Raw genomic sequence first — 21,594 nt, forward strand, 5'->3', positions numbered from 1 at the left:
GCGCCGCCCGGGACCCGCGGTCATCCCCCTGCCGCCGACCCTGGCCGCCGGCCGCGGCCCTTCCTCTTTCTCCCCCCACGGCTCGGCCCCTCCCCCGCAGCGCGCAAGCGCCGCCGCGCCGCTCCCCTCCCCCGCACCCCCCTTTCCGCCGGCGCCCTCACCCGAGTCCGCAGCCCCCGTGCGGCCAGGTCCGGGGCTCGCTGGCGCGGGCCGGCAAACACCGCTCGGCCAAGTAAGGCGAGGCTGAGACGGACCGGGTGGTTCTCCTCAGGAGGGCGTCTGTCAACGCCGCGTCCGAGCGTGCGGCTGAGCCCGGCTCTCGGCCCGACACCGCTCAGAACACCTGATCGTGGCCCACGCGCCCTCGCGACCCTGAACGGCCGGGGTGTCTACGCCGCGCAGTCCCGGCGCCCCGCCACCATCGCCGCCGCCGCAGCCTGGCCCGGCCCTCCCCGACTGCGCGAGCGCGACACCGGGGGCCTTTTACGACAGTTCGGAAAGCAAGCGCGCCGGACCTACACGCCCTCTCACGTCGGTCTATCTGCGCGTGCGCGGACCGGCGGCTACCGGACCCGCCCCCGGCCGTGTCCCAGCCTTTTCCCCTTTGCATTGGCTTTCGCGGACTGTTGGCCCAGATGAGCGCTGTTAAAAATAAGCTCGTTGGGTTCGTTTTCTTCGGTGATTTCGGGCTCAACAACACTTCAACATAATTCTGCCCACATCATGGTTACTTTTTCTCTACTGGAAATTACAACTACACCGTCTTGACTGCACTTGCAGCTCTCTTAAAGCAAAAACATGGGTGTCCTTCCCAGCAAATGATACCTAAACCGGAGATCACATCTCGCTGTTGAAGTGAATTGTTTCCAGAATCATTTCAAGAGTGCTATTTGATAGCCTGGGAGCTTATACTCAGAAGACTTCGTAATAACCTCACAAAGCAAGAAGATTCCAATGTTTCATTGTGTGCCCTACGAGGACAAGATGCAAGGACAGAGTGTGCGCTCTGCAGTCAGACAGACTTTCGGTCAGAGAACTGATTTAGTACACCATTTTAACTCTCAGTTTCCTCCTTTATAAACCAGGATATCCTTACATGCTATTAAAAAAAAGATCTTGTAAGGTCAAATATGACAATTCATATAAAGTTCTTATACACCGGCTTTTCAATAATTCTATTCACTCATGTTCTCTATATTCAGTGAAGAAGATGTTTTTAAATTAAAAACGAGGGAAAATGAAAGAGCTTTGGTCTAGATTTCCTAAGTGCCCCTAATTGCTTCTCTTTAAACATAGAATGCCACCTGGACTATTGAGCCCTTGACTTGTTGACTCACAATATCTCAAACCTCTATTTCCATCCCTCTCCTTTTCTTCCTAAAGCTTTTGACCTGTATTCTTTAATGAGGTAGAGACACGTGCCGCGTATGGCTCTTGAACTCTTGAAATAAAGCACCATTGTGTTTGTATCAGCTACATCAACTTTCAGAGCGACAGTCCAAAAATGTGAAAAGCCCAACACGTTTTACTTTTGATTGTATGTTCAAGGAATATTTTTACTTTGTTGGATTAACTTAATGGATACCAAGATTGTCTGTGGTGTTTTCACAACAAATGATTCCCAAATCACACATGATACTGAATACAAATCAGAAGAACTCAATACTCAGGTGAATTGATTCTGAAATCAAGTCCAACACGATATCAAATAGCCAGGAATTCTGGCTACACATCACAGAAACACTCACATGCAAGATACAAATGGCCTAATCCCTTCCCACTGGCCAATGACACCTGGAAATGTTTTGTGTCATAACACGAAGGGAGTGGCCATCTAAACAGGAAAAAAGGATACAGCCAATGCCACCTATTTGCATAGGATTGCCTTCAATGAAATTCTCTAGACCAAAAGTGTTTTTTCATTTGTTTGCTTTTTTTTTTCTTTTTGTGGTGCTTGGAATCAAACTGAGAGCCTCATGTGTGCTACCACTGAAACACATGCCCAGCCTGGGCCTAACGTGTTATCATGGTTGAGAAACTCTGGGTATGGTGGTCTGAAAGAAAATGGTGCCCCAAAGAGAGTGGCACTAATGGGAGGTGTGAACTTGTTGGAGTAGGTGTGGTCTTGTTGGAGGAAGTGTGTCATTGTGGAGGAGAGCTTTGAGGTCTCATATATGCTAAATCCACACCTAGTGAAACAGACCACTTCCTGTTTCCATTGCATCAAGATATGGGACTCTCAGCTCCTTCTCCAGCACCATGTCTTCCTGCAGGCCACCATGTTGCACCATGATGAAAATGGACTAAACCTCTGAAAATGTAAGCAAGCCAGTTAAATGTTTTTCCTTTATAAACTTGCTATGATCATGATGTCTCTTCACAGCAGTAGAAACCCTGTAGGTGGAGACTGCTTGTTTGTTTCTCAGCTGCCCAGACCCGAATAATCACACAGAAACTATATTAGTTACTAAACAGTCTCACACTGTTTAGCTGATGTCTCAGGAGTATTTCTTGCTAACTCTTACATCTTGAATTAACCCATTTCTATTAATCTACGTATTGCCACGAAGCTGTGGCCTACTGGTAAGTTTCCATCTGGCATCGGCGGCAACACGGCATCTCTTTGACTCTGCCTACTCTCTCTATATATATTCCAGCCTGGCTATATTCTGCTAAGTCATTGTCCAAAGCAGCTTTATTCATTAACCAATAAAAGCAACACATGGTGCTGAAAATTGAACCCCAGAGAGGTAAGTGCTCTCTACCACTGAATTCTCAACCACAGAGTTCTATTTCCGGTTAAGGACACTGACACCATCTGAACTACACAGATACAAAAAGAGGTTTTTCTCTCTCTCACTTCAGTTGCTTTGTAGGGATAAGTCCCGCCCCTTAGGGGGCGTGTTCGCCTCAGGCTAATGTTTACCTATAAATCTGGCTTCCAGCTTCTGCTTTCCTGGTCTCCCCAGGAACAGTGGTTCTGTAAGTCTATTTCCCCATTAAAGCTGCATATATTTTCAAAAAAAAAAATGGGTTAAGAAAAGCCCATACCTCAACTTCTGACAATGAAACAGGATTGTCTTATCCTGTCAAGACAGGGTAGGATAGTTCTAAGAAAGTTCCTTGCCTTTAATAATGGTATGTCAGTTTTTTTGTTTGTTTGTTTTTTGTTTTTTGTTTTTCGAGACAGGGTTTCTCTGTGGCTTTGGAGCCTGTCCTGGCACTAGCTCTGTAGACCAGGCTGGTCTCGAACTCACAGAGATCCTCCTGCCTCTGCCTCCCGAGTGCTGGGATTAAGGGCATGCGCCACCATCGCCCGGCTGGTATGTCAGTTATGTTAGGCCTTAACCAAAGTTGGTTGACTCAACATTGCAAACGAGACTTTGGGTGATTGCCCAGGTAGTCAGTTGTCTCTGTCAATTGTTGCACATTTTGGATATATGTCCTTTGTTAAGTAATATTTATTCCCTTCTCAGATCTTTGACGGAGTTGAAGATTATATAATTGTAGTTACTCTCTACATTATTTAGACTCCTTGAGATAGAATGTTTAGCAAAACTTTTTTCTCAATATTGTTTGTTATATTTATTATTTGTTATTATTGTATATAGTTGTATTTGGTTTAGTTCTGTCTTATTTAGACAAAAAGGGGAGATGTAGGGATAAGTCCCACCCCTTAGGGGGCGTGTTCACCTCAGGCTAAAGTTTACCTATAAATATGGCGAAAATGCTCCCAGCAATCACTTCTGCTTTCCTGGTCTCCACAGGAACAGTGGTTCTGTAAGTCTATTTCCCCATTAAAGCTGTATATATTTTTACAATTTGTCTGCATTCATTTACGCCGTTACATTGCTTCATCTAAAAACATGTCAAAAATTATTGTCCTCCAAGTAGAGAATAACTTAACAGTTGTTCCCCAACTGAAAAATGTTTGTTTGTATTCACTATAAAGTAATTAGGAAAAAAATTTATGAATTATAAGAAACTCCTTGCTAAAATTTCCAGTTCAGCAATCAAGACTGAGTGGCCCTGAACTGAGACATAACGACAGAGGGACAAACTTATTCACCTGAGGGCCAAACAGGATGATTCTAGGTTTCTGGCCCTAGACATCAGGTTTAAAACAATGGCTTTGGGCCTGGTTTTGACTCAGTGGTAGAACCTTTTCTAGTATGCAAAGCCCATGTCTCAACCCCCAGGGCCACAGTTGAAAATTCAATCATAAGCTGGGCAGTGGTGGCGCACGCCTTTAATCCCAGCACTAGGGAGGCAGAGGCAGGCAATCTCTGTGAGTTCGAGACCAGCCTGGTCTACAGAGCTAGTTCCAGGACAGGCTCCAAAACCAGAGAAACCCTGTCTCGAAAAACCAAAAAAAAAAAAAAAAAAAAAAAAAAAAAAGAAAATTCAATCATAGTGGGGCACAAAAACTGACAATGATTTTTGGTTGTTGTTGTTGCTATTTTTAACTGTAGCTGGTGAAAACATACTCCTTACCCCATGCTCAGCTAAAGAATAAAAAAATTTTTGAAGGCAAAATAAATTATAAGAAATAAAAGCAACACATATGCATGTGTTTCCCACATCAAAACCCTAAGATACTGGGTTAAAGAAAATGCACTATTAGCCAGGCGGTGGTGGCCCACACCTTTAATTCCAGGACTTGGAAGCAGAGGCAGGTGGATCTCTGATTTTGAGGCCAGCCTGGTCTACAGGTCAAGTTCCAGGACAGCCAGAACAAGAAAACACACTATTAAATATTAACCACCTGCTTTTAAAAAGAAACTCTTCACACTCTCTCCCAGTAACTCAAAAGGTAATTTCATCTCATGATTATATGTTTTGGACACAGGCATCTCATATACATCATACCCCAAATGAGCGAATATACTTGTTATAGAATCTGCTCTCCACTGTCTGTCAATAACACCGAATAGAAACCTGAACTTCCTCTTTGGCTGTCCTCTGTCTTCCTCACTTCCTACCTGTAATTGAGTGGTAAATCCTTCCAGCTCTGCCTCTGTCTTATTTCAAACACACCCTTACCCTCTGCATATTTTTCACACTGTCTAAACTTCCGGTGTCTCTGATGTTTGTTTAGTGGCCATTGATCAAGCACTTGCGAATATGCCAGACCCTGCAGGTACTAACTACATCACCACTGCCCTACTTGCCCTGTTTCCTTAGGCTCCGAGAAGGAAGTCCATCCTTTATACTTGACATGGACCTGCTTAGAGAGTGTCAGATGGCTGTGACAACAAGACGAGGAAACAAGACAGAGGAACCTGGAGGAAGTAAGTTTTAAAACAAATTTTACAGCACAAGAAATGATGGCTACATGAAGCAAATAGAGACCTCTGGACAGAGAGTCACATGTAGTAAGATAGAGAATTCTGGGGCTGGAGAGATGGCTCAATGGTTAGGAGCACTGGCTGCTCTTCTAGAGGACCCAGGTTCAATTCCCAGCACCCACATGGCAGCTCACAACTGTCTGTTACTCCTGTTCCAGGAGAGCTGATACCTTCACACCAATGTACATAAAATAAAGTTAAAGAATATATTTAAAAAAAAAAAAAAAGGTAGAGAATTCTGTGCCAGAAACAGCACCAAGCAAATTTCCTCCCAAGATCTACTGGCTGACTTACTGGGGAGTAACTAAAAGATGAGTGAGAAGAACAGAGAAAAGTGGAGTAAGGACATCTGAAATTAAAAAAAAAAAAAAAAAAAAGTAAAAAGGGCAGGGGTAGGAGACGAGCCAGGATTACAACCGAGTATGGATGAGGAAGATTGAAATGAGAATGGGGATCCCCTCCCCTGGCTCTATCCCGGCCCAGCTCTATGGACCTAAGATCATTGCCTATTCCCAATTGTCGTCAGAGAAGCTTCAACCAGCAACAGAAGGAGACAGATGCAGAGACTCACAGCCATGTGTGTGCAGTTACTGCAGAGTCCAGATCCCTGGGAACTGTTGATACAGGCAGTTGTGAGCTGCCATGTGGCTGCTGAAAATTGAACCAGGGTCTTCTGGAAGAGCAACCAATGCTCTTAACCACTCTGAGCTGTCTCTCCAACCCTCTAATCTTCATTCTTTGATCTGCAGCAAAATGAAGTTTAACACATTACCCTGAGTTCATGGGCCATAGTATCTAATTCTGTGTCTAATTTCAGGCAGGAGTTTGAGGAGCTCGGTCTAAACATGGAAATATCGGGGGGAGTGAGATGACTCAGGATTGTGTGGGCCCAGGGGTTTGCCACTCAGCCTCATAATGGGAGTTTCATTCCTGGAGCCCACATGGAGGTGGGGATGCTGATTTCTGAGGAGTGTTCTCTGACCTACACATGTGATGCTTCCCCAGAATAAATGTAAAAATAAAAATTAATAAAAAACGTGGAGCTAAACTGGGCAGTGGTGGCATATGCCTTTAATCCCAGCACTTGGGGAGGCAGAGGTAGGCAGATCTCTGTGAGTTCAAGGCCAGTCTGGTCTACAGAGTGTGTTCCAAGACAGCTAGGACTACACAGAGAAATCCTGTCTCAAAAAAAAAAAAAAAACTAAAACCAAACAAGCAAACAAGCAAAAACATGGAGCTAGAGTGATAGCCCAGTGGTTAAGACAACTTGCTCTTCTTCCAAGGGTTCTGGGTTCAATTCCCAGTACCAACATGGTATCTCCAAACCTTCTGTAGCTCTAGTTCATAGGATCTGATGCTCTCTTCTGGCTTCTGTGGGCAGACGTACATGCAGACAAAACACTCAAACACATACAAACAATTACACAATTTTAATGTAAAAATAAACATGGACATACTAAGTCACTAGAACTAAAGGAATGAATAGTTTCTACAAGTGAACAAAAACCAGAAAGTGAATGGGGGGCAGGGGAGTACCCACAATCTACTGCATACTTCACAACTTTACAACTGAAATTAACCAAAAACCTGGTCAGATTTCTAATGAAGACAGTGAAGCAAAATTTAGTGATTCAAGGCAATGATATGGGAAGACCCTGGGAGACTGCCAAGAGTATTTACAGAACTACTTCCCCCATGAAATTTTTGGACAGGATGAGAAGGATCTCAAAGGGCTTCTGAACATACTCAGTGATTCACAGCAAACTTCTTATGGATGTACTGGAAATTGAAGCTGAGAAGAACATTATAGACCCCATAACTACACGTTTAGCTAATGTGGTTCCAGCTCCTCTGTGTGCACACACAAGTATGCACGTGGACGCTTATTCATGTGTGTGTGGGTCCACGTATACATATGTGCTCATGGAGGCCAGCGCTCAACCTTGAAGGAGCCACCCTTCTTGTTTTTACAAATCAGGTCTCTCATCGATCCTGGGCTCACCCATTAGGCTAGGCTGACTGGCAAGCGAGTCCCGGGATCCTCTGGCCTTTGTCTTCTCTATACTGGGGTTACAGACAGTGCCACATCACCTGACTTTTTACATGGGTGCTGGGAAATTGAACTCAGGACCTCATATTTGCATGGCAAGTGCTTTATTTGAATGCGCTCTCTACTTGGGCCCTAAAAGTTTGTTTATATAGAAATGAGATTTTATTTAGGTTACTTAACTGCAGAGACCATGTAGTTCATGTACACTACACGGTCTTTTATTGTAAATACAAAGAGATAGAGACAAAGGTAGTCAACAGACACAGCTTTCATTTTCTTCTAGTAAATTGTATTAAGAAGCTGCTTGATACAATGATAACCTCAAAATAGAAGTTTTGTTTTGATTTTTTGAGACAGGGTCTCTCTGTTAGCTCAGGCTATACTGGAACTCATTCTGTATACCAGGCTGGCATCAAACTCAGAGATTCACCTACCTCTGTTTCCCAAGTACTGGGGCTAAAGGCATGCACCACCAATGTGGGTCCAAATAGAATTTTTAAGAATATTTACTATATTTTATTTGCATTTTACTGTATTTAAAATATTTACTATATTTTATTCTAATTGCATTGAATATGGCCTTCAAGATATTATGACTCATTAGTAACTAATACTGTGTGGCTTGGCATGTGAAAAACTAACATCACAAATGATGGTCTAATGAAATGATACAGAATTCCTGGAATTTTAGTTGCACGTGGTGGCACACACTTGTGACCCCAGTAGTCAAGCGATAGGGGCGGGAAGATCCTATCTTGACCAAGGCCAGCCTACACTGCATAGTGAGACTGTCTTACCTACTTAGTCCACCCATCCTTTAGACAAAAAGCCTGCCTGGAACCTTGGAGACAAGCATTTGAAAGTTCATGCATCCCCAGACATTTCTGGCTATTAAGCTGAGTTCTGTGCACAGATGAGGACCGCTGGTTCCAGGAAAGTGTTTTTAAGCAAAGGTTGTCAAAAGATGAAAGAGAACGCGAGAGTCCCACGATTGGTGACAAATGCCCAGATCATGACTGAAGAGTCTCAGGTGACTGAAAACCATTCTCAGAGGTGGCTTAGTCTGTTAGTCACTGTGGCTTTTCCTAAAGTCAGTCAAAACCAACACAGGCTTCGCGATGAGCTTTGACTTTAGGTTGCTTTATGTGTTTTCCATGCTCTGCCATGCTGGTTTTGAAACCCATAATTTCTGAAGTCTTCATCTCTGCTCACTAGAAGAAAGTGAGGTTCTGATTATTGAAAAATAAGACCCCATACATGGCAAAGGCCCTCAGAGTTCTAACATCTCGTGTTTACTAGTCAGGTTTATATGAACCCTGGGAAGATTATAATTTCACATGTGATCTACATACTGGCTAATTTTTTTTAAATTCAGCATAGGAAGTAAAGATGCCCCTATGCATTTTCTTATTATTATTTATAGACCAGGCAAAATATTCTAAAAACATTAAAATGTATTGCCCTAGTATTGATTCACTTATGTAAGTACATCTTGACTGACTTGGGGGGATAGGATAAAAGAGAAAGAACAGAGAACTGTAATTGTTCATGTACAATTACTAAAAGAAGATTTTTTTTTAAAAAAAAGGATTTTTGTGTGTGCAGTGTTCATGAGGCCGGAGGCATCAGATGCCCCTGGAGCTGGAGTAACAGGTTGTTAGAAACCAGCCCACATGAGTGCTGGAAATTGAATTCAGATTCTCTGCAAGACTAGTCCAGACTCTTAACCACAGAGTCACCTCCCCAAGTCCCCTCAATAGGGATTTAAGAACTACTTAACAGCTTGAATCTGCATGCCTCTAGTACTGAGTGCAGCTGGTAATATGTTGTGAGGTGAGGTGCTGGGGATTCAACACAGGAGCCCCAGGATCTTAATGCAGGCTTGGGAAGTGTTCTATCAGTGAACAGCCAGCCAACAGAGCATAAACCACCATTTGCTAATGCTCCAGAGACTTGAACCGGTTTGGAGATTTCAGTTGATTTGAGATGTGCGTTTACGTTGATAATGGCGAACACCGAAACCCATTTGTTTCGATTGTACAGGTTGGTACAGCTCAGTCTCCAACGTGGGAGTGCTGAACCGGGAAATGGTGCCACCTACTGAAGAAAAGCTAATGGTCTCGAAAACCAGTTCCTTTTGAAGAATGCGAGGTGTTCATTTTCCCAGAAATGTATGTCTAGGGGCCTGTGAGATGACTCCGCAGGTAAAGGTGTTCAACACCAAAACTGATGACCCGAGTCCAAGTCCCGCATGGTGGAAGGCAAGAGCCAGTTCCTAAAAGTTGTCCTCCGACTTTCTCCATGTGCGTGGTATGGCTTCCCCTGTGAACATTTAAAAATCGTACATCTAAAAGGATCTTCACACAGCAAATATTCTTTGATTTAACTTAATCTTTCCCTTCAGTCAAAGGCAGACGACTGTTCACAGGTGTTTATCATCCCCAGTGTCACCCTGACAAGGGAATTAAAAAGGCACCAACCTAACACAAGGAAATGGGCTCAGGTCATCAGTAAGCCAGTTCCTCTGTTGAATGTCTGGAAGAGAACTCAGAGAAGAGATGCCAGACTTGCGAACTGCAGTGCGGTGGGGAAAGGCCGCAGCAGATTCCTGCCAGAGAGGCCTGGTAGCTGCCTGGCTGGATGGGAGAGGACTGGGACTCAGACCAAGACAGTGGAAAACAGTGGAAGGGGGCAGTTGTAGGTCTCTCTGTGGCAGGGACAGACCTCTCCACGCGTCTCTTCTCCACACGGAAAGAATATAGTACCTGGGCCTTTGAATACTGACTAAGAGTTGGGGCAGGGAGTTGAGCAGAGAAACCGATTAAACTAGTTGTGGAGAAGCAGAGCAGCTGGTGTGACAAGCTGTGACAAATACTTCACCTTCTAATGCTCAGAGGCCCCACCTGCCCACACCTGCCTTGCAGTAGGTGGCAACCATTTGTGCAGACTTCAGGCTTGGTTTTCCAGCTACAACATTTGTAAATGTTTATTGACAGCTAGAAATGCCAGTTTTATGAGAAGCTTGTAACATGAAAGAGACACAGGTAAATATTTTTGAATGGGTGGAGGTAAGTCAACGAATAGAAGGAAAATATTTTTAAATTCACATGCAGCAGTCTTTAAAATTTGTTTGAAGCTTTTAAAAAATTATGTGTAGCCGGGCGGTGGTGACACACGCCTTTAATCCCAGTACCTGGGAGGCAGAGGTAGGCGGATCTCTGTGAGTTCGAAGCCAGCCTGGTCTACAAGAGCTAGTACCAGTACAGGCTCCAAAGCTACAGAGAAACCCTGTCTCGAAAAAAAAAAAAAAGTGTATTAGTATTTTGTCTGCGTCTCTGTCTGTGCATCACATATGTGAAGCGTCCACAGAGGCCAGAAAGGGGCGTTGGATCCTCTGGAACTGGAGTGACCCTGTCTAAATAAGTAAATAAACAAACAAAATCCTTTTTTGTTTTTTGGGGTTTTGTTTGTTTGTTTATTTTGTTTTTTGTTGTTTTCAAGACAGGGTTTCTCTGTAGCTTTGGATCCTGTCCTGGAACTCACTACGTAGACCAGGCTGGTCTCGAACTCACAGGAGTTCCACCTGTTTCAGCCTCCCCAGTGCTGAGATTAAAGGTATGCCCCACCACCACCCAGCTTTGTTTTGCTTTCTTGAGACAGGTTTTCTTTCTTTGTGTAACAGCCTCACTGTCCTGGAACTCTCTTTGTAGACCAGGCTGGTCTCGAACTCAACAGATTCACCTGCCTCTGCCTCTCAGTGCTGGGATTAAAGGTGTGTGCCTCCACTGCTTGGCTAATAAAAATCATTTATTCTGTGTGTGCATAATGGAAGGTTAGTGCATGTGCCACATTAAACATGTGGACCAAAAGACACCTTTGTGGGTCAGTTCTCTCCTTCCACCTTTATGTGGGTTCCAGGGATTAAACTTAGGTTACCAGGCTTGCGCAGCAAGGACCTTTACTCTCTGAGTCACCTCACTGGCTCACCTGATTTTTTTTTTATGCAGATTCTTTTCTTCATGGTGAACACCCTACAGGGCATCCTTTACGAAGTTATCTAGTGTTAATAGAGATCTTTTATTGTCCTTGAAGCCTGTTGTCTTCTGTCCCTGAGGGCAGTGGTGAGTTCAATGGTAACGTGTTGCACTGTTTTTGCTTTTTTTATGACTACATTGAGCCTGTTTGGGTTCACTGAAGTTCTGTTTTAATGTGGACGTGAGTATTTCTTTTTATTGATCCTTCTGTGGCTCTGTAGAGTTTCCTGAGTCAGTGGGTTACTACACATCATCTCTCTAAGACCAATCCTTCTTCTCTTTTTCCCTTAGAATTTTAATGAAACTTATATCTAGTAGAACTTTCATTCTTCTTTATGGCTCTGTTGTGTGTGTGTGTATGTATATATATGAAGCAAGGAGTAATTTAAAAATGAAAATAGTGCAGACACAGGGAGTGTGATATATTTAAATGTATGCATATGTATACATACATACACACACATATATATCACTCCCCTGTGTCTACATTAATTATTTTCATTTTAAATTACTTATTGCTTCATTCTATTCCATTCTCTTTGGTAGGGGATTAATCTACTAAAGCCATTTAAAAATTGGTATTAACTTTATTTTTTGAGACAATGTTTCTCTGTATAGTCAGGGCTGTCCTGGAACTCAGGACCGAGCTGGCCTCAAACTCACTGAGATCCACCTGCCTCTGCCTCCTGAGTGGTGGGATTAAAGGTGTACATCACTACCACCACCTGGTGGTATTATAATTTTTGATTTCTAGAATTTTTTGTGTGTCAAATATGCTGTGTTGTGTCATTGTTTTAAAAATATAGTTCCTGGCTTCCTGCTAAACTTTTCAGGGTTTTTTGTCCACTAACCACAGTAATTGTCATTGTTTTTCCAAGTCTGGGACTAGTAATTCCGGTTTCTGGAGACTCCCATCACTTTTTTGTTTTCTGCTTTTGCTTTGTTTTTGCTTTTGTTTTTCTGAGACAGGGTTTCTCTGTGCATCTTTGGCTATACTGGAACTTTGGCAAGCCTGGTCTCGAACTCACAGAGATCTGCCTCCCAAGAGCTGGTATTAAAAGTGTGCGCCACCATGCTCAGCCCGCAACTTTTTTTTTTTTTTCTGATGATTCTGACTCGTGACTTCTCATCTCTTTGTGTCTCTTTTCCTGAGTTCAGGATATTGTGTTTGAAATGATTTTTACAGACATCACCTGATGCTAGCTTTCTTCTCAAAAGATTTAAGTTGTGTCTGCCAAGTTCTCAAAGCAGTCATCAGTGCGGGACAGAGGTATGTGGTTTCCTCCATCACCCCTGGCCTGAAGGACTGTGGTCCACACCCTCCCTCTCAGAATACAGCTCTCCACGTTCCTATTCAAATCTGGTGTGGATCACCATCCTTGGAGGGGTACTCGTAATCTAGCCTTCATTCCTGCAGCATAGGAAGCCTTCTATAAGCAGTTTAGTGACTCATTTATCTCTACAAGGTCTGCACAAAACCCAGGAAAAACCTGCTGACAAATGGCTCACTCTGGGCCCCAGTTCTAGCTCAAGTCCTGCTTCTAATTCTTAGAAAATTACAAGATGTTTCATGATTTCTAAATCTCTTTACTTATCTGCAGTGGGACGGCAAGTGCCAATTATCTCGCCCAGATGTTCTGCCCGTACGGTCTTTTCCTAAGGAATTATGTGTGCAACTTCACATGTGTGCTGATATCTCCGTTTTATATCTTTGTCCTCATCTTTCTTTGAACACCAGATGTATCTGTTCAACTGCCTCGTCTATATCTCCACCCTGTTATTTCATGGGAACTCCAAGCCCAAAGAGGCATACCAATCAGATTTCTATCTATGTGTCACTAATTCTTCAGTCTAAAGTTTTAGCTTATGCTTTAGTTTTTAGATGTATTTATTTATTTTTATGTGTGTGTGTGTGTGTGATTATTTGCCTGCATTTGTGTCTGTGCACCATGTCTGTTGTACCTGGTGCCCACAGAGATCAAAAGAGAGTTTTAGATCCCCTGGAATAAGAATTACAGATGGAAAACCACAGAGAAACCCTGTCTCGAAAAACCAAAAAAAAAAAAAAAAAGAATTACAGATGGCTGTGAGCTACCATGTGGGTGCTAAGAAACATTCCCAGAACCACTGCCAAAGCAGCCAGTGCTCTTAACTGTTGAACCGTTTCTTCAGGCTTTATTATTGCTGTTGTCATTACTTTAGGCAAGAGCTCACCCAGGATCACTGGCTGACCTGAAACTCTCTATATAGACCAAGCTGGCCTTCAACTCAAAGATCTGCCTGCCTCTGCCTTCCAAATGCTGAGATTAAAGGAATGTGCTCCCACAACCATCAAAACAACAAAATTTAAATGAGAAATATACAAAAACTTAGTGATTTTAGCTCTGCTATTGATAATTGACAAAATAATTTTTTAACAGTAACGTTGTGCTCGCTCTGACAGCACATATATTAAAATTGGGACCATACAGAGAAGATTAGAAGGCCCCTGTGCAAGGATGACACAAAAATTCATGAAGCAGGGGCTGGAGAGATGGCTCAGCGGTTAAGAGCATTGCCTGCTCTTCCAAAGGTCCTGAGTTCAATTCCCAGCAACCACATGGTGGCTCACAACCATCTGTAATGAGATCCGGTGCCCTCTTCTGGCCTGCAGGCATGGAGGCTGAACACTGTGTACATAATAAATAAATAAATATAAAAAAATTCATGAAGCATTCTATATTTAAAAACAAAAAGCAGCAACATAGGCCAGGCAGTGATTGTGCACGCCTTTAATCTCAGCACTTGCGGGGTCAGGAGGCATGCAGATCTCTGTGAGTTCCAGGCCAGCCTGATCTACAAACTGAGTTTCTGGAGAGGCAGGGCTACAAAGAGAATTCCTGTCTTGGAAAACTACAACAACAAACAAACAAAATCAGGAAAAGCGGAGAATATCAATGAACCTGACTTACGATGCTTTCTCATCCAGAGAGCGCTGCACATTTGCTAGATTATATTATACACTGACACATAAAGCAAATGCTTACACATCTACAACGAATGAATTCCTGCACAAAGGATTAAATTAGATAACAGAAAAAGTATTTTAAAACTCCCCTACAAGTAATGGAAGCTAATAAAAACAACACCTTTAAATACCTGGATCAAGAAAGATCAGAAAAAAATATTTTTAACTGAATTAAGGTTAAAAACACAAGTATTAGCTAGTTCCGGGACAGGCACCAAAGCTACAGAGAAACCCTGTCTTGAAAAAACAAACAAACAAAAAAACCCCACAAGTATTAAAATATGTGGAATGCCATTAAAGCAGTATTCTCAGAGAAGAGTATAGCATTAAATATTTTTTGTATTAAATATTTATATTGGGGAGAAAAAGCTTTAAAGTGAGTGATGTATGCTTCCATTAAGCAGAAAGCAAGCAGGGGAACCAGAGAACCTAAGTGGCTCCTGGGCACCAGTTTCCTCCTAGGCACTGGGCTCCTCCTGGGCCGTGGGCTCCTGACAGGCTGTGCACTCCAGTAGAGCTGAACTGGGGATGCCCTGGTGAAACATGAGCTTGTTCAGAGGATTTTGGAAATGCCTTAGACAGTAAAATGCTTGCCATATGAACATGAGGACCTGAATTTGGGTCCCCAGCACCCCCTGAGAAGCTGGCCAGTGCACACCTGTAATTTCAACACTGGTAAGATCCCTGTGGCTCCCAGGCTAGCCAGTCTGCCCAACCAGTGAGCTCCAAGTTCAGTGAGAAATCCTGTCAGAAAAAATGGTGGAAGCCAGGAAGTGGTGCACGCCTTTAATCCCAGCACTCAGAAGGCAGAGGCAGGCGAATCACTGTGAGTTCGAGACCAGCATGGTCTACAGAGCAAGTTCCAGGACGGCTCTAAAGCTACACAGAGAAACCCTATCTTGAAAAAAAAAAAAACAAAGAAAGAATAATAATAATAGTAATAATAATAATAATAATGTGGGGAGAGACTGAAGAAGACACCTGAGCACTGATCTTTGGCCTGTAGTTGAGCACACACCCCACATACACAAACATCTAAAAAGGCAAAGAAAAAAAAGAAAGAATTTATTCAAGAAAATTATTTGCCTGAAAACCCAAAGTCCCATCAAAGACACTTAGGGTTATTATTGCTGTGACGGAACACCATGACCAAACACTTAGAGAGGAAAAGGTTAATTTCACTTGTTCTTTAATAAGCTCTGTTCATCATCAAACGAGGTAAGGACAGAAACTCGGATAGGGCAGGAACCTGGAGGCAGGAGCTGATGCAGAGGCTGGGGGCAGATGCTGCTTACTGACTTGCTCCTCCTGGCTTGCTCAGTCTGCTTTCTTATAGAACCCAGTACCACCAGCAAAGGGATAATACCACGTACAATGGGCTGGGCTCTCCACATCAGGTCACTAATTAAGAAAATGCCTTACAGGGTTGCCTACAGCCCATGTTGTAAAGGCGTCTTCTCAGCTGGGGTTTTCTCCTCTTTGATAACTGTAGCTTGTGCCAAACTGGCATAAAACCAGCCAGCACAGAAACATTATTCAGCTGTGATGTGTCTTTAGGTTCATCCTGGCTGTGATCATGTCTCAAACCTTTCTTCCTTCTGATTATCTTGATAGATTTTAAAAAATTATTTAATATTGTGTACGTACGGTGTGTTTGCACGTGGGGTTCAGAGAACAGCCTTGGGTGTCGGCCCTTTCCTTCTGCCGTGGGTTCTGCACACTGAATTCAGGTCATCAAGCTCGTGTGGCAATCACTTTGACCCACTGAGCCACCGGGCAGTCATTTACAGTTTTAAGGAATCCCCGTAAGAAAACCAAACAAAAAACTTTGTGTATAAAGGTCTTTCCTTGTGCTCTCAATATATTTAGGTGCTGGGACTTGGACAACCATGACCCTGTATATATTGGACAGCTCTCTGCCTCTGAGCTATACTGTAAGCCCGTAGGTTGGAATGTCAAATGAAAAATTATTTCCAAGGAAACGAAGGAAGACTACTTGTTGCAGAACTCTGAAGTCTTCTCTGTGTAGTCATGACAGGCTGCTGTGTGGCTCTGGAGTGAGGTGGAAGAGTGGAAGAGAACTATGAACCACTAGTATAATTTTCCAAGGTCTCTTTGTTTTTAGTCCCATGAGTGAATAATGAGGACACAGAGGACATCTTACAATACAGCTATCTTACAGTAAAAGGCACAAAATGTCTTCTTGTTTCCCCATGGTTCTGAGGACCAATCCCAGCACCTTCTATAGGCTAGAAAAGCACTCTACCATTGAACTACATCCTCAGTCCAAGACATTTCTAGTCTATGTTTGTTGTTACATTTATTTCTTTAGTGGAGTTACAGTGAGCTTGCAGAGGCCAGAGGATAACTTGCAGTAGTAGGTTGCCTCCTTCTACCAATGGGGGTCTGTGGGGTTGAATCAGGTTGTCACATTTGATGACAGTCACCTTAACCTGCTGAGCCATTTCACGGGCCTTTGAAATTTTTTATTTTGGCACAAGGTCTCACTATGTAGCCATTGCCTGGTTTGTAATTCACTGTGTGGAACAAAACAGCCTCAAATTCACAGAGATTCACCTGCCTCTTTCTACCTCCCAAGTGCTGGGATTATTTATTTGTTTGAGACTGGGTCTCACGTTTCCCAGGTTAGTCTAACACCAGCTATGTACCCAAAGAAGACCTTGAACTTCTTTTTATTTTATTTTCATTGGTGTTTTGCCTGCATTTATGTCTGTGTGAGGGTATCAAGATTTTGGAGTTGCAGACAGTTGGTAGCTGCTATGTGGTTCTGGGAATTGAACCCTGGTCCTCTGGAAGAACAGTCAGTACTCTTAATTGCTGAGCCATCCCTCCAGCCCAAGACTTTGAGCTTCTGATCTTCCTGCCTCTGTTTCTTGAGTGCTGGGATTACTGGTGTGAACTACCATGTTAATGTTTGGGACAGGACCTAGGGCTTCATGCAAACTAGGCAAGCAGCCTAGTAACTGAACCCTTTACCCGACCCAGCCCAAGACATCTTAAGACATGTCTCAGTAGACCCTGAGAAATATGCCACTAATATTGTTACACTGTTTTTGTTCAATGCATGGCTTGAAGTCTTAGCAAAGCAATAAGTCAAGAGAAAGAAATAAAAGTGAGGGCCAGCCGGTGGTGGCGCACACCTTTAATCCCAGCACTCGGGAGGCAGAGGCAGGTGCATCTTTATGAATTCGAGGCCAGCCTGGTCTACAAGACCTAGTTCCAGGACAGGCTCCAAAGCCACAGAGAAATCCTGTCTTGAAAAACCAAAATAAATAAATAAATAAATAAATAAATAAATTTGATAGGAAAGGAAGAAGATATCAGAAAACTCTGAATTAGGTCTAATAAACAATCCAGAAAATTGCAGACTATAAAGACAAAACACAGAAATTAGCATACTTTCTTGCTACCAATGACAGCTATTGAGCGAGAAATCAAGAAAAAAATACCATTCACAATAACTTAAAAAACAAACAAAGGCAAAACAAAACAAACAAAACCACCCTTGGACTAACCCAACAAAGGAAGTGAAAGCCCTTCATTATAATACTTCAGACCTTGTAGACCTGGGCATGGTAGTACCTAGTTACAGTACCAAAGCATGGCTGGGCTGAGGCTGGATTAAGAAGCACAGGTCATCCTTGGCTATATAGAGAGTGATATAAAGACTAGCCTTGATCACATGAGTACCTGTCTCTAACAAAATGTGAAGTAGTAGTTGGGTGGTGGTGGCACACACCTTTAATCCCAACACTTGGGAGGCAGAGGCAGGTGGATCTCTGTGAGTTCGAAGCCAGCCTGGTCTACAAGAGCTAGTTCCAGGGCAGGTTCCAAAGCTATAGAGAAACCCTGCTCTGTCTCAAAAAACAAGGAGGAGGAGGAGGAGGAGGAGGAGGAGGAGGAGGAGGAGGAGGAGGAGGAGGAGGAGGAGGAGAAGGAAATTGTAGAAGACACTAGAATGACCCATGAGTGGGTCATTCATGAACATGGTTGATAGAATTAAAATTGTGACAAGATTCCAAACACTTGTAAAATCCCAGTGATCTTCACAGAATTAGAAAAAAAAAATCTCAGATTTCATGGAGAAAGCCAGCAAGATGCTAAGCATATGCCTAGCCTGTGCTTAGGATTTCTACCAATAGATAGGCAGCTTCCAAAACTGAGAGCACCTATCTCACTCTCGGGTCATGTTGGCCATGGCCCTAGGCTGGGAGTCATCTTGCACTTAAAGCAGAAAAATGGTGGTCACGAAGATGATTAAAAAAAAAAAAAAAAAACCTCTTTGGCATTGATCAACTATAGCGATGACTTTTTATGAAAAGCAGACAGTAGGCGCTGGGGGACAAGCTGACTCTGAAGAGGATCAGACAGGGCAAAGCACAGCTGGTTATTCTCGCCAAGTGCCTTGCTTAGGGAAAAACTGAAATAGAACACTATGGCACAGCGGCCAGAACTGGTGTCCTTCAGGGCAGGGGCAATAATCCTGAGCTGGGCACAGGATGTGGAAAATACTACACAGTGTGCACACTGCTGTCACTGAGCCAGTTGATCCTGATGCCATTAGAAGCGTGCCAGGACAGCCTGGAAAAAAAAATGAACCAGGAAAGAATCTCCTTAACAAAGCTTGACCACAAAACAACAACGACAAATACACGAATTTTCATAGCCTTATTCTTCAGTTTTTCTTACAACAACCATGAACCATGAATGGCTTCAACATCTACAGAGGAAAAAAAATGAGTCATTATCTGCTAAATTCAGACCCTGTCGCATCTCACCATAGATTACAAGATGGACTATTGTACCAATATCATTTTACACTCTGTGGTGTGTAAGAGACCCCAAAAGAGTAAATAGTATCTAAATCCATCATAAATGTTAAAAATATACAGAATTAACTGACCGTGATATAACTCAGAAGAGTGGTTATCTGGGAGGTGGGCACTGATTGGAAAGATGTCATGGATTCTCCTTGGCTGCTAAAGACGTTCTCTATCTTGTGTTGGCTATATCTGAACACAAATACAGCAGTGCTCAAAGATCACATGCACAACAGTTGTTTCATAAGATTTTTTGTTATTGTTGCTGTTTTGAGACAGGGTTTCTCTGTAGCTTTAGGGCCTATCCTGGAACTAACTCTAGTAGACAAGGCTGGCCTCAAACTCACAGAGATCTGCCTGCTTCTGCCTCCTAGGTGCTGGGATTAAAGGTGTGTGCCACCACTGATTTGATCATCTAGGGACTGGAGAGATGACTCGGTGTGCAGTAATGGCTGTTCTTGTAGAGGACCTCTGTTTGGTTCTCAGCACCCATGTGGCAACTCACAACAATGTGTAACTCCAGTTCCAAGGGATCCAATGCTCTCTTCTGGCCTCCAAGAACACTGTACGCATATATTCACAGACACACATGAAGGCAAATTGTCAAACTCATAAAAATAAATAAATATGGCAAAAATTCTATTGCCTAGAGACTTTATAGCCATATTAGTTTTTGTATAGTCTATGATATTCACATGTTGGAAAACTAACAGCACATTTCTTCAAATATGTCCCTATCAATATGCAACAGATGAAAAAATATGCATATATACATATTTCTTGTTGTTGCGTGTATTACAGAAAGATGTAACACCAACATTTTCTTTGTGGATGTTTCTGTCCCAAAATTGTTCTACAAATATCCAGATTTTCCCATAGACAACTGATCTTATCTGCTTCTGTTGCTACTGTGAACTGTGTATTTATTATGGTAGAGACAGTCTGCTACAACTGACAAGTCCCCAGAATTTCACTGAGTTAGTGCTGCAAAATTTAATTCTCAGCCGAGTATCAGTGGCACATGCCTTTAATCCCAGCACTCGGGAGGCAGAGGCAGGCAGATCTCTGTGAGTTTGAGGCCAGCCTGGTCCACAGAGCCAGTTCCAGGACAGCCAGGGCTACCCAAAGAAATCCTGTCTTGAAAACAAACAAATAAACAAAATTAATTCTCAATGCACAACCAGATCATGTTCAGGTGAATCTCTGACATCCTGAATTATGAAGTCTCCTAGGCCGTAGTGAAAACGAGGCTGGAAGATTGCCCGTGGAGCTTTTAAGGACCAGCCATGAAAATCGCTTACATCAGTTCCACCCTCATCCCATTAGCTAAACTGCTAGGGAGGTTTGCTTCAAGCTAACTGCCTCAGCAACAGGGAGAAGTAACACATAGCTTCACTTTCTCTGCGGCTCTCCAGAAGCTCTGGTGTTGTAGCCCAGCACGTCTGGCGGAAGGAAGGTCCTGGGCTCGGTCTCCAGCACCACGGAAAGGTAACAGAAACAAATGTAAAGTTAGTGATGGACAATGTATGGCAGCTGCAGGAAAAAAAGAAAACCTGGGTGGATGGAGGGGCCTCCTCAAATCCCCACAAGAGATTATTCATAATTCCAGATACCTATACAGAGAAGAAACATTATCACCCTCCTTTCCTTTAACGTAGTAATTCATATTTAGTGTTCCTTTGTCAACTAGGTTGGCACCCACAGCTTGGGCATTTACAGTGGGACATCTGCTTACCGGGGTGACTGACTTCTGCCTGAGAAGCTGGCCTGTGTGCGTACCATGAATCAGATGGATTTATTACCAACCTGTTTTTCCAGTTTAAGTGTTACTCTAATTATGTGGTTTAATTATCTATTACTCAAGTCTAAGAAATATAAGTTTCAAAATTCAAAGAAAAGTCTTCATCCCTTTGAAGAGCCACAGCTAGGCCTGCTTCACTGAGACTTCAAGCAGGTTCCTTGAACTCCCAGGAGCAGGAGCAGCTGTTGAAGGATGGCAGTAGAGGGACCTGCTCCGGCTGCAGCTGTGCTTGCCACGCCCCGCCTCACTCCAGCTTTGAAGTAGAATCAAAGACAATTGCTGACCTGTCAGTCCTGTGCCCTTGGTCTAGAGAGTGTTCATTGCCTTGAACAACTTGGACTTCTGACCACCATGAAGAATAAAGGTAGGTCTTGAGGACCTTAGTTATTAGTTACTCCTGTTGATGTTCACACACACACACACAGAGAGAGACAGACACACACACACATTGAGAGAGAGAGAGAGAGAGAGAGAGAGAGAGAGAGAGAGAGAGAGAGGAGAGAGAGAAAGAGA

At 43.2% G+C, this 21,594-nt stretch overlaps 1 protein-coding gene and 1 non-coding gene across 2 annotated transcripts in view; one reads left to right on the forward strand and one right to left on the reverse strand.

Moving 5' to 3' along the window:
• The window catches only part of Rnf111 (ring finger protein 111), a 68,575-nt gene extending 68,097 nt beyond the window's left edge, over positions 1-478 (reverse strand). Inside the window, exon 1 of the mRNA XM_050125776.1 lies at positions 162-478. The gene's annotated coding sequence lies outside the window, so the exon portion shown is untranslated. The remainder of the gene's footprint in view (positions 1-161) is intronic.
• Positions 479-13,859: 13,381 nt separating this feature from the next.
• Positions 13,860-13,965, forward strand: LOC126491778 (U6 spliceosomal RNA). Its single transcript, XR_007589457.1, has one exon. It is a non-coding gene; the product is annotated as a U6 spliceosomal RNA (small nuclear RNA).
• The last annotated feature ends 7,629 nt before the right edge of the window (positions 13,966-21,594 follow it).

The sequence above is a fragment of the Alexandromys fortis genome, unplaced genomic scaffold (genome assembly GCF_014885135.2).
Source record: "Alexandromys fortis isolate MF-2015 unplaced genomic scaffold, M_Fortis_MF-2015_v1.1 scaffold_22, whole genome shotgun sequence".
Lineage (NCBI taxonomy): Eukaryota > Metazoa > Chordata > Mammalia > Rodentia > Cricetidae > Alexandromys > Alexandromys fortis.